Source organism: Crotalus tigris, unplaced genomic scaffold (genome assembly GCF_016545835.1).
Source record: "Crotalus tigris isolate CLP2741 ecotype Arizona unplaced genomic scaffold, ASM1654583v1 scf7180000024366.1712601, whole genome shotgun sequence".
NCBI classification, from domain to species: domain Eukaryota; kingdom Metazoa; phylum Chordata; class Lepidosauria; order Squamata; family Viperidae; genus Crotalus; species Crotalus tigris.
The window spans coordinates 347,503-363,260 of record NW_024100534.1 but is presented as its reverse complement, the minus strand read 5'-3'; the positions used below and the strand labels follow the sequence as shown (position 1 = coordinate 363,260).

At 37.4% G+C, this 15,758-nt stretch overlaps 1 long non-coding RNA gene across 1 annotated transcript in view; it reads left to right on the top strand.

The window, feature by feature from the left end:
• The window catches only part of LOC120301042, a 28,247-nt gene extending 15,356 nt beyond the window's left edge, over positions 1 to 12,891 (top strand). The window contains exons 3-4 of the long non-coding RNA XR_005554807.1: positions 9,114 to 9,209; positions 10,155 to 12,891. This is a non-coding gene — a long non-coding RNA (uncharacterized LOC120301042). The remainder of the gene's footprint in view (positions 1 to 9,113; positions 9,210 to 10,154) is intronic.
• Positions 12,892 to 15,758: the final 2,867 nt, after the last annotated feature.

Here is a 15,758-nt window from a genome sequence, read left to right as displayed (position 1 = left end):
AAAACTGGTGGGATCATAAAATAGAGAAAGTCATAGAAAATGATAAAATTAAACTGCTCTGGGACTTCAGAATTCAAACAGACAAGCACTGCAACATAACACTCCAGACTTAACAATTGTCGATAAGAAAGACAAAAAAGTCTGGATAGTGGACGTGGCAGTGCCTGGAGACAGCAGAATAGAAGAGAAAGAACTGGAGAAGATAACAAAATACAAAGACCTACAAATAGAAATAGAAAGACTGTGGCAAAAGCAAGCAAGGGTAGTACCAATAGTAATAGGCTCCTTGGGTGCAATCCCAAAACAACTGGAGCACCACTTGAACACCATTGGCATTGACAAATTCGCTATTAGTCAATTGCAAAAGGCGGCCTTATTAGGAACTGCTTCCATCCTGCGACGATACCTGTAATACCATCAAACATCCACATCTGCCTATCCCAGGTCCTGGGTAAGGACTCGATAGGTAGACAAAATGCCAAATCCAGTCTGAACATCTGGCTGACTGTGCGATGATTGATAATAATAATAATAATAATAATAATAATAATAATAATAATAATAATAATAATAATAATAAGTTATTGGGAAAAACCTTATGGGTATGAAGGCCAACAGTAGATAAAGAACTGGCAGTTGTGGCTTTGCATTGTTGTGAGCAGATAATTTATTAACATTATGTGCCAGCCAACTCCCACTCCAGAATATAGAACTGCTGCTTGTAAGAACATCTTTATGCTAACTTGAAAGGCCAATTTTAGGGCTGATTTGAAGCTCTGAACTGGTTCCTAGGAAGGCAAAGTTGTCACTTTTGCAAACAATCAATTTGTATTGCTGTAAAAGGAAAGAGAACATCGCATAATAATCTTATAATAATTTAAATAATTTTACTGCATATCTACTTAATTTTATTACATTATATACTTTAGTTTAGTCCATATATATGTGTGTGATAGTTTTTCATATTAGAGTACGGGATATTATAAAGCTACAAAACTATGATAGGCAATAGTGCTATCTAATGGGTTTTTTTATACTGAACATCTCTCATTTGATTTTTAGAAAAACTGTTCAAAAATTGACAGTCTGCTGCAAGGACTGTGTTGTGTACATGTATCTGGCCAATTAAGGTCAATAAATATTTTATAAGCAAAATAAATTTCTTTAAAAATCAAATTTAACAGCACTATAGGGTTATGTTCTTTTATTTCATTAAATTCTAATTCACATGATCTGAACAAACATTTGCTGTCAATATTTAATTTTAAAAAGTCCAACTCAATCAAGTAAACAAAGCATTAGAAAGTATAATTTTCTTCCTTGACTAAACTAAACCCATTAAGACTTTAATGCAAGAATGAATGAAAGACAAAGGGTACATGCTTCTCAAAAGATGAAAGCATGCAGTCCATTTGCATTTTAAAATTAATTGCTGACCTAATTATTTGTCTGTAGAGGCATAAATTAAGTAAATATAACTTACAGTAAGACTTCAAGACACCCAGAGGAGTTCTACTCCCCCAGAGTAAATTGTAATTGTCCAGCATGACAATCCATTTTTGCTGTCATTTCATGACCGAAGGAAAAATTTGTGGAAAACTGTATCATATGGAGACATGAGAGGGAATGATAGACTTAGATCTCTTGTACAAAGGGATGAGAAACTAGAAGCCATCAGAGAACATCTGAAGGCACAGCTTTGATTTTAGAAAAAAGGGGATATGCTTCCCATGCTGACTTAGATGGAATTTATAATATTGGTGAAAATGCACTGGTGAGCTCTTACATAACCTGCAGGCTTCAGATGATTTGATGAATTAACTATTCATATCCCTAAATAAGAGCAATTTCCCATGCAGGCCGGGAGTTATGAGAATAGTAGTATACCCTGTCTATCTCTCTATGTGCTCACTAAGAGTCAATAACAATAAAAAACAATCATCATCATCATCAAAATCAGTGAAAGCTAGCTTGTAGAAGCAGATGGAATTAACTGTCTCTTTATTTTGACAAGATAGTAGATAAACAGCTTCATCTGTTGTTACATAATATAGACTACCTGGATCCTTTACATTTGGGTTCAGATCTTCCCTTTCTGACTCTAGTCCTAAAAGATTGCACTTAATCATTCTTATTTAGCATGGATTTGAAGCCACTGAGTGATGTTAACCGGTGTTTGGATAATTGTGAACACTAATATGCTAATGGAACTTGGCTGTGCTTTTTCTGTCATACCTGGATTTCTGTCCAGGGCTAAACTTACATTGGAGCATTGTGATAATGTAGCTCCCAGATAAAACATTGAATGGGTCTTTAATTCTCAATAGAAATGCATTATTTTTTGAAGGATCATCTTCATTCAAGACCAAGTGGCAACAGTCGCATAGAGACCACTTAACTAACTAGTAACATTTATTAATCTATATTTGATAGCCACCTGTTTGATTTAGTTCCAGTTATCAGTATTGCTTGTATTATCAGTAGTGGCCTTAATTGCACAATGTAGTAACCAAATATGCAATGGATAGTTTCAGTCTTTCTAGGTCAGTGTTTCTCAACCATGGCAACTTGAAGATATGTGCATTTCAACTTCCAGAATTTCCCATAGTTAGCTGGGGAATTCTGGGAGTTGAAGCCTACACATTTTCAGGTTGCAAAAATTGAGAACCATTGCTCTGGGTGATAGGCAGAGTGACTGATGAGCTCATTTGTCATTTTGATAATGCATGAATGATCTTATAAAATGGCTAGGAACTCACTCATTTACAAAATGACATAAGGAACACTGCCTTACATTTTTCCTTAAGTTTGTCCAAGTAGGAAAGCACACTTCCAAAGAACATATTGGATGACAATCTTCTATGATGTATACTTTCTATAAAACCTGACAAGGCCTATATGGAGATTGTTGAAAGTGGGGCTGATGCTTTACTTTGTAGTATTATTATTATTTATTAAATTTATTGGCTGCCCATCTTATTATAGGGCAATTCTGTTGTCAAGCACAGAAAAATCAGGAAATCCAGGCAGTTCAAATGAATATGAAAATTTATTATAAGCTTATGCTCTCTACAAGAACTACTAACGGTTAAATCTAATAGGTGGTAGATAAGAATCAATGGAATTCAAGGTGGGTTGGATTTAACTTTGTTGTGGGCATGAAGGAATTCAAGACTTATGATGCATTTGACCTCTCCCTTGGGCTCAACCTGGTCATTTCCTACATCTGGGTTGCAAAGTTAAAAAGATAAAACTATACACAATAGAAATAAAATACTATAAAAGTACAAATATTCAACCCTAGCTAAAAGATGAGAGAGGAGGGAGTAGAATGAGCAGGGGCAGAGGTGAGATCTGTTATTAATCTATCAACCAGTCCAGTGTTGGGATTAAATTAATTTAACAACCGATTCTCTGCAGAATTCCCCCCCCCCCACACATGGAGCGCTATGCCACTTCCCCTCCCCCAGGATGGAGAGCTCTGCTGCCACCGTGATTTCACGCAGCCCCCCGGATGGAGCACTTCACTGCTTCCCCCAGAAGTGAAGGTGAAGTTGGGAGCCAGCGGCAGAGCATAGCCCAGGTATGTCCCAGCAGCAGCAGCAAACCTTGTCCTCCCCACTCAAGCGGCTGTCAGTGGCTTGGGTGCCTCAGGTCTGTTCGAGTTGAAGAAAACAGAGGCACAGAAGAGGGATTGCTCTCAATAAGGTGGGTGCACACAAGCGAGCAGCACACCTGGGTCTTATTGTTCGAGAGCAATCCTGCTATTGCGCCTCCGCTTTCTTCAACTTGGATAGAGCCAAAGCACCCAGGCTGCTGGCAGCTGCTTGAGTGGGGAGGACAATGAGGAGAAGAGTGGTGAGGTATTGTGCCAGCCGGCTGGCCAGACGTGGAGTAGGTCGGGCTATGGTGGCTGGCTGGAGAGGGGGGATCATGGCCACTCAGGGGGATCTGCCAAGCCTCATGGCAGCGGCATTGGCAGGTGCAATGTGGCTTGACCAAAAGCTGCTGCAAAACAAGTGGGTTGGCATGGGACAGATCCCCTCTCACATGCCCACCCACCCTCTTCCCTTTCACTCCCCTTCTGAGCCGCCTTTGCAGCTCTGCCCACACAGCCTGCTTTCCAGCTCCATTGCTTTTCTCTGTCATCATGGAGCTGGAGAGCTTGCCTCACCCGCCACTGCCCAGATGCCCTTGCTTCCCAAATCATTTATTTTCTAACTTTTCCAGCTTTTCTGTCACTTCCTCCACCACCCTGTACAGCCCCACAAACAAAAGTAATTTGTGTGATTTTTAAAAAAAGTTCAACCAATCAATTCCCACTTCTCGTGAAAAAAAAGATCTTGCAAAGTTGGAATTGATTGATTGAACTATTTTTTTGTCCCACAAACTTGTTTTTTTATAAATATGTTTATTGATTTTTAATATAATCACCTTAATATTTGGTAAACAGCATGTTGTCTGGGCTAGTATTAAAAACAATCAATAACAATTAATTTCTATAATTCTGTACTCCATATTAGCTTTGCTTGATTTTCTCTTCTTCCAATAATACTCTTTTGCCAACTTTAAATTAATACAGTTATTATTGAAATAAATGACAAATATAGACATTCTTCTCATGTTTCTGCAAATAATAACCACATCAGTATAAAGCTTTTTTTCTAATTCTTCGTCTTAGATCCTGTTTACAGAATTCTTATTAAAATTTGTTTCCCCCACAATATTCAAAGCATTCTTATTGGTTAAGATTTTCTCAAAATTAGTTACACTTAAGTATTTAAGTCTTTTTTCTCATACAGGCCATCCCAACACTTCTACAATTCTCATATCTTAAAAAAACAGAGAAAACATTTCTTTTATATGAACCATCCTAATGTTTTTATATTACTCATGTCAAAAAACAAAACACAAAGGAAAAAAGAAAGAAAAAATACTATGTTACTTGAGGGATTCATCCCTCTTAAACTAATCTTCATTTATATTCAAAATCTTTCTATTCCTTTAACCATATTCAAACAGATGTTTAATTTTTAAATATTTCCTCTGGTAAATGCCATCATCTAATTTCTTAATTCTCACTTTAGCCTTTTTTTTTTTTTGCCAAATATCTTTTCTGATCAATATGCTTTGCTGAATCAAAGAATCTTTCCATAATTTTAAAAGTGTTGTTGCAAGTACAAAAGGCAAAACAGGTAAGATGTTTTTATAGGAAAGTTTCACCCCTTTGTATTCATTGAGAATCCTTTCCTTTCCTTTCCTTTCCTTTCCTTTCCTTTCTTTTCCTTTCCCTTCCCTTCCTTCCTTCCTTCCTTCCTTCCTTCCTTCCTTCCTTCCTTCCTTCCTTCCTTTCTTGATTTTATTTATCAATGTTTTCCTCTCAAGTTCTCATAGTTCTCCTGGCAGAAACCATTTTGTCAAATCTTTTTTCTTGTTCTCAAACTTATTTTGTAATCTTAGGTATAGGTTACCCTTTCCATGTACAGTATTTCCTGTAAGTCTTTTTCCATCTGGGTTAAGTCATACTTTCTTCTATTGTTCAGTTCCATCTTGGAATCTCTCTCTTCTGTTTCGTATTGAGTTGTCTGTTTTTTTCTGCTCGCTCTCTATTTTTATTTTCTGAGAATTTTTGGGTTGTAAAATTAAATTGGAGATGTGTTCATTTATATTTTCAAAGTTATTTTTAATTTCTGCATGGTTTGAGATCATTGTTATTTGGATTAGTTGCAATGTAGCATAGATCTCCTTCTGGAAAATATTTGTTTTTTCTTGGTATATTCTTTCTGCAGATCTCTGGTTTTCCATGATAGCTAAAAATCAGGTTTTTCCTTTCTCTGCAGACAGCTTTAGAGTCACAGTTGAGTTGGTATTTATAATCCAGAAAGGTCAATTCTTTTTTCTTTTTTTTTTTTTTGAGTTTATAATTCTCACTTTGTAGATAGCCCAAAATGTTTTCTTTCTTTTTTGTCACAGCTCTTTTCTGTTATTAAGACATTGAAAGTCACCAAAACCAAATTTTCTTTTCCTAAGCTTTGCCAGTCCCTGTAATAACTACTGTTGTATATTTTCATCCACCTCTAGATGTCAGCACCAGACAGTAATAGACAATTGTTTACTTCTATTTTCATGATTTAAAGGGAAAGTCTTAACAGATTCCACCAATTTCAAACTTATCCAAATTAAATCTTACATTCATTTCATTTCAGTATATTTCTATTCCCCCTGAAAAGTTTAATTCACTGCTTCTATCTGTAGGAGGGTGGGGCAAAGACCCCCCCCCTTTCACCTTTGGAGGCTTTTTGCTTCTTGGGGTTTTTCTTTTCTTTTTTTCCAGGAAATCAATTTTGCAGTAGAAGAATCACTGTTCTTACCCAGTTCCAAACATGTTGTTTACAGTCAGCTTAAAGTAGTGCTTTTGGGCTTCGGCTGCTTGTAGCTTGGGCGAGACTCTGAAGTTAAGCTAGTCTTTCTCCTGCTGGTTTCTGGAGGGCTTTTCCCAAACCGATTGGATCGACTGCCATCTCTCTGCAATCGCCGGGACTTTCTTCCTTCTTTGTTGACTCTATGGGGCAACTTCAGGTCAATTTAGGGTCCCCTAGCAGGCAGAAATTAGCTGTAGGGTGAGGAGCCCCATGATCCCTTGGCTGCTGTGCTACTGTGCAAAACCAGAAGCCCCATAAACTTCTTTTGTTTGTGGGACTGCCCACAGCACCGAGGAACACATCAGAGCTGGACAGCTTGCCCCACCCACCACTGCCCTGATGCCCTCCCTTCCCAAAGCATTTCTATACTAATCTTGTTCCACAAACAAAAGAAGTTTGCCAAAGTGGACTCTGGGCTGCAGTGGAGAGACTGGAAGTGGAGCAGCCAGCATGAGAGAAAGAGGAGCAGGGAGAAGAAAGAGGAAAAGTGCCCAAGTGAGAAGAGGTGCCAAAAGCAGTGCAGTCCATGTGCCTGCCTGCCACATGCACGCCCTGTGTTGGCCATGCTCTCCATGGCTAAAATGGGGGAGTTGCAGTGGCAGGGTTTGGGGGATAGTGAAATCCCCATTCGTGGTGCATCCACCAACCAATCACCATGCCACCTCTTGGGAGGGCACCCAAAAAAGCAGAGTTTGTGTGTGCACCTGCCACGTTAGAGTGCAGTACTGCAGGCCACTTTAGCTGACTGTGTTCAGCAGGTCAGCGGTTCAAATCTCACCGGCTCAAGGTTGACTCAGCCTTCCACCCTTCCGAGGTAGGTAAAATGAGGACCCAGATTGTTGGGGGTAAATATGTATATATATATATATATATATATATATATATATATATATATACACACACATTGCTTACTGGTGTACACCGCTTAGAGAGTGCTTGCACTTAAAGCGGTATATAAGTCTCATAAATAAATAAATAAATAAATAAATAAATAAATAAATAAATGTCCGCCATGCTCTCCATGGTGCACTGTAGCTGACCTGAGGTGGCTGGCCAGGCACTGAAGCACACCTGAAATAGAGGAGTGTGTGCGTGTGTGCCTGCTACACACTCACCCATCAGCCATGCTCTCCACACCTCGGACCAGCTGCAGTGCACTGTGGAGAGCATGGTGGACACAGGGTGATTGCGAGGCAGGTGTGCACACAAACTCCACTTTTTTCAAGTGCCATTTTAACAACTGGTTCACCGAACTCAAGAGAAAATAGGTAACAGTTCTACCAAACAAGTGTGAACTGGCTGAACCCTATCACTGAACCAGCCCCAACAGGAAGCCCCTCTATTAGAGCCCCAAGCCAATTGGCAGAGCCAGGTCTTTAAACTCTTGCAGAAGGTCAGAAGGGCTGGAGCTGACCTCACTCCAGGGGCAAGATGTTCCAAAGGGCAGGAGTAATGGCAGAGAAGGCTCTTGGCCTGGACTGAATGGGACCTGCAACATCACTCCTCTGCTGACATGGGTAGAGCGGACCAATCCCATTGGTATGCCAACTTCCCATTTAAAAAATAATGAAAGTTAAATGTTAATGACAGTTACAAGTTAATGAAATTTAAAATTGTAAAAAAGTTATTTGGAGCAGGAAACTGGGAGTAGAGCAATGGTAGCATCTGTGGGAACACTGGCATCTTGGCTGCCACATTGGGAATCCAGCCCTTAGACTTTCTGATATAAATATCCGCTGTTTTGCATAGAAGGTTAGGATCACGCAAATCCACTGAAAGTGGAATCCAGCAGTGTGCATGTGATTAGTCTTTCTTCTAATAGCCATGCCATTTTCCTCTATGGCTACTTCAGAAGATCTTCCCAGTTGTATTTGCAAATAGGCGTATGCACAACTATTTTGATTTGCTGGAGAGAAAACCCAGGAAAAACATTCAAAGCAGATTTGCAAGCTTGGGAAAAAACACAGTTGCCATTATGATTTATAGACAGGGGCTTCTTAGGGTAAAACCCCAAATATTCAATTTCTAATGGTCATAGCCCATAGGGAGGAATAAAAAAATTAAGATTGCAGGATCAATCCTCTTTTATAGGATAATGTTTTTTATATTTATTATTTTAAATGTAAGCTGCCCAGAGTTGCTTTGCAGAGTGAGATGTGGGGGCATATAAATCTAATAAATAAATACATGTGACTTGTGGGTGCAACACAAAAGAGAGGAATAGGGCTTCCATTGTGCAGGTACAGTTCCTATCTTGATTTTTTTTTATTCCCTGCATCCTTAACCAAGGGAATGAGAAAAATGAAACTACCATGGGGCACTGGCTAAAGAAAATTTCCCCAACTTCAGAATTTGCTGCACTATATCTTGCAAAAACTATGCTGGCTAGAGGAAACATCAAATCCAGAAAGTTTGGTTGAAGCTTCAAGGTAGGGGTGGATGGATTGATGTTTGTGGTCCCATTTCATTATGAGATCTCTTGGAATGATCAGAATTTCCTAAGATGAACCTCCCTCCCTTCCCAATTTATTATGAGATAAAAGGCTATAAAATCATACATTGCCTCAAGCCAAGATTGTGATCTAATGAACAACCAATCAAATAAATATTCAGAAATGTCTTGGTGTTTAGTTTTATAGAAAAGACAGAGTCTGATTTCTCTTTTTCTTTTCTTTTCTTTTTTAATTCCAGGGGAACTGCTATAAACCATCTGTAACAGTGACCTATTATTACGACATGAAGCTAAGAAAATACAGTTTAATAAGCTCACATTCAGGCTTGACTCAGGTAAAGGCTTAAATCCTATGTGACCAAAATAGTACTTTGAAAGAGTCCAAGTATAATGGAGGACATCAGTTTCTCATCATATTTCAGATACATGAACTACTCAGCTTGGGTTTATTTTCCTCCTATTCACGTTGTCTTCTCTTTTGTCTTTAGTTGACATGGGTGAACTGGCTTGTAGGATATTTTAACTGATCTTTTCAACTCATTAAATACAGTTGCCATAATAGTGAGGGTACAAATGCATGTCAAACTCTATAATCAATGTCAAAATAAAGTAACAACATTTTAAAAAAGAAATGTTTTCAAACCTTTGAGGTTCTCCTTGAGAAATACAGAAAATCTTTTTATCTTGTTGTTTTTGGCAGTGCAGATTGTTTTGCAACAACACACATTGAAATCTCCCTGCAAAGCAAAACATCCTCCTTCAGAAAGATTAAATAAAAGAAAGAAAGAAAGAAAGAAAGGAAGGAAGGAAGGAAGGAAGGAAGGAAGGGAGGAAGGAAGGAAGGAAGAAAGCTACAAAACTACAGTAACATGGCTTTTCAGTAGCTTAAAGAGGTTGACTGTTGAGACCTAAAAGTCGTCATTTGATACCTAGGGCTACAGCAAAATAACAATGAAAAAAACTGATAAAACTTGTGAAACACAGTGTTATAGAAACAGGTACTAATTTTCAATCAAAGCAGTTTTCCCTATTCCAAAGATCTTTACACTGACATGTTATTTTTATAGTATTGCAATAAAATTACAGTTCACATGATGCCATGGCTATATATTTCCACAAAAAAGTAAAATGGTTTGGCTTTTTAAGTGTTTTAAATTGCATTATATGTACTTAAGTATAGACTGGTCTAATAAACCAGTGGAGTCTGAGAAGAAGCTCCACTAGTTTATTAGTAAAAGATACTCTTTTAAAAGTGTCTTTATCCTATCTCTTTTTTCCAGACAGATATATATGGTGATTTTCTTTGAACAGATGAGATGTGAAGTATCAGTGGAATCTCTGAGATGACTAGCTGGAATTCATTTGCTTCTAAATGTGGACAAAACAACAGGGAAGAGAGCTAGAGTGATCATTGTCATTGCCAAATCTTGATGTGTGTGATAACCTACATAAAAAAGCAGAAATGGATATTTAATCAACAAACATCTCTTTTAAGATTGCTGACCAGTACTTGGTTTTGTGAGAAGATTACAAGGCTCAGACAAATACACGAGTCCGCACGCACGCATGCACACACACACACACACACACACACACACATTGATAAATCAGTTGAAATAAAATTGATCAAACACAAACACAAACCAGTGGTAGAATAATAAAATATACAATACTTAAAAGTAAATAAAATTTAAAACTATTTTGGGAATAAAATATTACGTGATTAATGAATGAAGTACTTTATTATTGCAATAGAAACTACATAGAAAGGTCTTGATAAACTACTGAAATGTAAACATTTTAGGATGTGATTCTGTGATCCATTCATAAATCACTTTGTGATAGTAAAGTCAGAACCAATATTTAAATTTCATGCAATCAGTATAATTTACTACATCCAATAATCCTTATTTTACCAAATATTGAGTTTACTAAATATAACAAGGTTGTGGTTTGTTCTCTAGTAGAATAAAACTTGCTTCTTGCTACATGATTTTAAACTATATCTGCAAACAGATATTTTAACTTTTAATTCAGAGTGATCAGGAGTTTGTACTCTCTGAGTTCTACAAATATCCCAATGCAATTAACAGTCCTGAAGGATATGAACCTGGTATCTAATACACACTCAGAAAAATTGAAATAAAAATCCAGTGTCTTATTTCTTCCAACCCTATTGAGCCTCTGCTTTGATGGCCTTGAAGAAAATAATAGTAAGGAAATAATAATTGGCAGCTTTATTTGGAACAGCTTATAATTTGCGCCAATACCTTTAACACCATCAAACAATAATATCTGCCTATCCCAGGTACCTTGGGAAGGTGGGTAAAAGTGCCAAATCCAGTCTAAACATTTGGATGACTGTGTGACAAACCATAATAACCATGATAATAAAAGTAATAGAAAATGAAGTACTTAAAATGGTCTGTGACATCAATTCAAACCAACAGCACCTGCCACATAACACCCCAGACTTAACAATTGTTGATAAGAAAAATAAAAAAGTCTGGATGGTAGATGTGGCAGGACTTGGAGACAGCAGAATAGAAAAGAAAGAACTGGAGAAGATAATACAAAGACCTGCAAGTAGAAATAGAATGACTGTGGCAAAAGAAAGCAAAGGTAGTACCAATACTAAGAGCTGCCTTGAGTGCATTCCCAAAACAATTGGAGCACCACTTGAACACCATTGGCATTAATAAAAATCACCATCAGTCAATTGCAAAAGACAGCTTTGTTTGGAATAACTTACACCGTGCCATGATATCTTTAAGCCCATCAAACATCCACATCTTCGGTCCTTGGGAAGGACTCGAGAGGTGGACAAAAATGCCACATTATATATTGTGTATGTGTCTCTCTGTGTGAGTGAGTGTATGTGTATACACATATATTATACATATATATTCCTCATAAAAGTCAAAAAGGAAAAGATGGTACATTTATTAGTGTATAAATACACAGTTGAAGAAAGGGAGAAAAACATCAACTCTCAATGTACATTTTGTTAGATGAAATATTAGTGGATCAATCTCATTTTCTGAGTCTGATATTACTGTCAGCAGTTCTGCTCCTTTATTTTTCAGTATTTTATGCTTTTCATGGGCTTTTGAAAAGTGCAACTATAAGTTTTGTCTATATTGAACCAAACTTTTCTATCATTTTACATGCTCATTTATTTCTTGATTTCATTTGAACCATTTGTAACCATTCTTGGTATCATTTACACCAGTCTTTTTCAACCTCAACAACTTTAAGAGGTATGGATTTCAATTCCCAGAATTCCAATGCTGGCTGTTGTTTGACCAAGGCCAGACACATGGTTCCATATTAGAGAACACGACTTCCAGGTATTGTAGGTTCAGTTCAAAGTTGTGTATGGTGGTTCCGCACATTTTATTTAGATTAAATTAGATTAAACTAATTTTGAAGTAGAAAGGCTCACTTAATATTTTTTTTTACAGAAATAGCTGTATTCAATGTTGTAGTTTTAAATATTTTATTGCAATGTAATGGGAGAAACTTCAACATCAAAACCATGGAAGTTTGGATTTTTTACTTCCATCATGTACTTTATTTTAGTGGGAGGAATTAATTGTCAAAACACAAAAAATATAATATGCCATAACCTATTTTTTTTAAAAATACAGTTGTAGGCACTACAAGAAAGAGTAAAGGAATCTTATTCTGATATTGTATGAAAAGTCTTATCTGTACATTTTGTTATCCTTAAAGAATATTTGTATATCTGATTTTGTAAGAGGTCATATTTTGGATGTAGAGATACTTTGTCACAGTAAAATGTGATATATTATACATAGCATCAGTAATGGGTGAAAGTAAATACATTTCTGTAAAAAAACATTTGTCTTCTTTCAGATTTTACAAACATTATACATCTTTGCTACAGAATATCATATCTTCATGTAAATCTTGGTGATATATGAATGAACAAATAACAGTTTTTGTCACCTCTCTAGACTGAAGGCAAAACAAAAAGCAATAGATGGAAACTAATCAGCGAAAGAACCAATGTAGAAATAAGGAGAAATTTCTGGACAGTTAGAACAATTCATCAATAGAACAGCTTGCATTCAGAAATTGTGAGTGCTCCAACACTGCCGGTTTTTAAGAAGAGATTGGACAGCCATTTGCCTGAAATGGTATAGGAGGGGATAGGACTAGAAAATCTCCAAGGTCCCTTCCAAGTCTTTTATTCTATTATTCTAATAATTCTTGATATTAAATAGATTAGAACTGCATGCACTACAAGCAGACAATGGACAACCTGTGTTCATTCAGATGTTGCTAACCCACCATTTCCAGTAAGCCCCTTTAGTGTAGCTAGTAGTACAGATTGTAATTCGGCAATACTTGGAGGGCACCATTTCTCCACTCCTGTTAGAAGATGACCAAGTAAAATACATATCCACTATATTCAGAAGAGATTAGGAACTAGCCTTGTAAACTGCCGCTGATCATTCAGGTATTCAAGAACTAGCAGTACAAATCAGTCCCTGTGAACTTATGAATCTTCATGAATGGCCAGGGTTGCCCTTAAACATTCCTGCCCTCAACTAGTCAATAAACATTTCTAATGGAGGCTGCCAAGACTCAATCAGCTTCAGCAGCTTTGGGAGAACACATTGACTCAGTGCCTTCCCATTCAGCCCATCTTGAGATTGTTCTTCCTACTCCAATAGACTCTTCCAAGCAAACTGTGTTGTGGAAGATCTGAGCTTTAAACTTTATGTCTCTGCAGTGCAGATCAATGCCTTACTAGCTTAATTCCCCTTCATACCTGCTGTATAAAAAGATCCTGCTGATAGCTAAGTTTGATAAGTAAAAAATACTTCTCCCTTGCTTAACTATGTGCACACCGGGTGCCATCCTCCTGCCTTTGTTCTTTCGAAAGTTGATGTTGTCACCCCCTGAGTCATGAAACTATTTGTGGGAATGATTCTAGAGAATGTGGGTAGCAAGGAAAAGGCTGCAAATTAATAATAATGAAGGACCCAAAAAAGGAAAAGAGGCTTTAAAGAGAGACTTTTCTCCAGCAGCCTGCAACCTAGAAGGAAATTTTCTTCAGATTGTGTTCTCTTTTTTCCTTCGTACAGTAATTTCTCCTTTCATCATTTTTTAAAGCAAGAGTTGTTTCGGGACAGGAGATGAAAGCAAATGGCAGGTCAAAGGCAGGTATTAGGGGTGGTCAAGGAGGCTCTTGTCTGGCTCTGTTTTACCCCCATGTCCAAGCTTTTTCTAATCAGCAGGTAGAACAGGTTGTATATTTTAGTCACATCATTTTCTTCTTGATGGCAAGCGCTGTATCTTCATCCATCACATTTGCATTTCAAGCTGCCACATGGTTGCATTGATTAATTATTTATCATGCTTTCATGAAGAAGAAACTCCTCTCTCTTTCCTCCCTCCCCCCCTCCCCAGCATTATGGAACTTCAATTATTTTGATCTGGGCACACATGCACTGTTCACTTTTAAAACAAAATCATCATACACATTCACACCTACAAGCACACAGATACGGTTCTGTGCTTAAAGGCTGCTATTTAAATGCACTGTTAATGTATAATATTGTTCATCCAAGGAGGTTGTACTTTTCAGTACAAAGCTCGAGCATGAGAAATTGAACAGTATTTTTCAATTTGGATTCAACTTCTCTCCCGATTTTGATTCACTTATCGGGCAAGATGTCCATTTCAGTGGCAGTTGAAGATTTACAAATTTACAGACTGGGGTAAATTAGATAAATAAGCCAAACTATAAATTCTTACAGTTACGCATTTTGGGACTTGAATATGGCTATAGTCTGCTAACAAAAATTTTGATTTTTAAAGGTATTTATTCCACATAGAAAGCTGTAGGATCAGCTGGGGACAGAGGCAAATGCATGTTTGTCATGTCAACCAATGCATCTCAAGATGAAACATTTTTTGGCTGAGCTGAAAAACAGTGAACAGCAGGTCTTACTTTATTTTTGCAAGGGAACAACCTCTTCCACTAAATGGCCTAAGTGGTACAAAACAAACATATTTTGCTGAATATCATCTATTCTGTTGAAGCCCTTGGCTGAATAAAAGTGTGACTGAGCTGAATGTTGTGTCTTTATGTACATATGTTGCCTACTCCTAATGAAGAAAGAAAAATGGACTTCCGGTCCTGTACGGTAGTGACTGGTTGTGGGCTTGTGGATTGCTGCACCCCCGCGCCCAACTGTCATCCTGCCTGGAGACTCTAATGGGTCCAAACCACCCTGGAAAGGCAGCGAAGAAATAAGGGTGCCTCAGTGACTCTGGAATGATGGCAGTCATTCCGTTTGTCTTGGGGAAAGCCTTCTAACCCAACAGGAGAAAGGCTGTATTTCATTGATCAGCCCAAACTACTTGCAACCGGAGTCCAAAAGAACTAACCAGCACTACAATAAACAGCATGCTTGAAACTGGGTGAGGAATCTGATTTTCCCTTTTCTATTCTACACTTAATTTCCTGGAAAAGATCCCCAAGAAGCAAAATACCTCTGAAAGTGAAGGAGGGGGATTTTCACCCCATCCTTATACTAATGGAAGCGGCAAATTAAAATTTCTATGGAGGATCAAAATATATGGTAGTGAAATAAATTTATAACCTTGAAAGCTAAAATTTAACTTTGGACAAGTTTAAAATTGTTGAATGGTTAAGACTTTCATTTTAAAGACCATTGTTCATATTGAAAACTAAATAGATGTTAACACCTAGTGGTGGATGAAGATTAGGACAGCTATGATTTCCATAGAGAACTTGCCAAAACCTGGGAAAAGCTAATCTGTGTTTGTGACCTTCAAAGCTTTAATAATAAAGAACAGCTGTGACAAAAAAGACAACAATATGG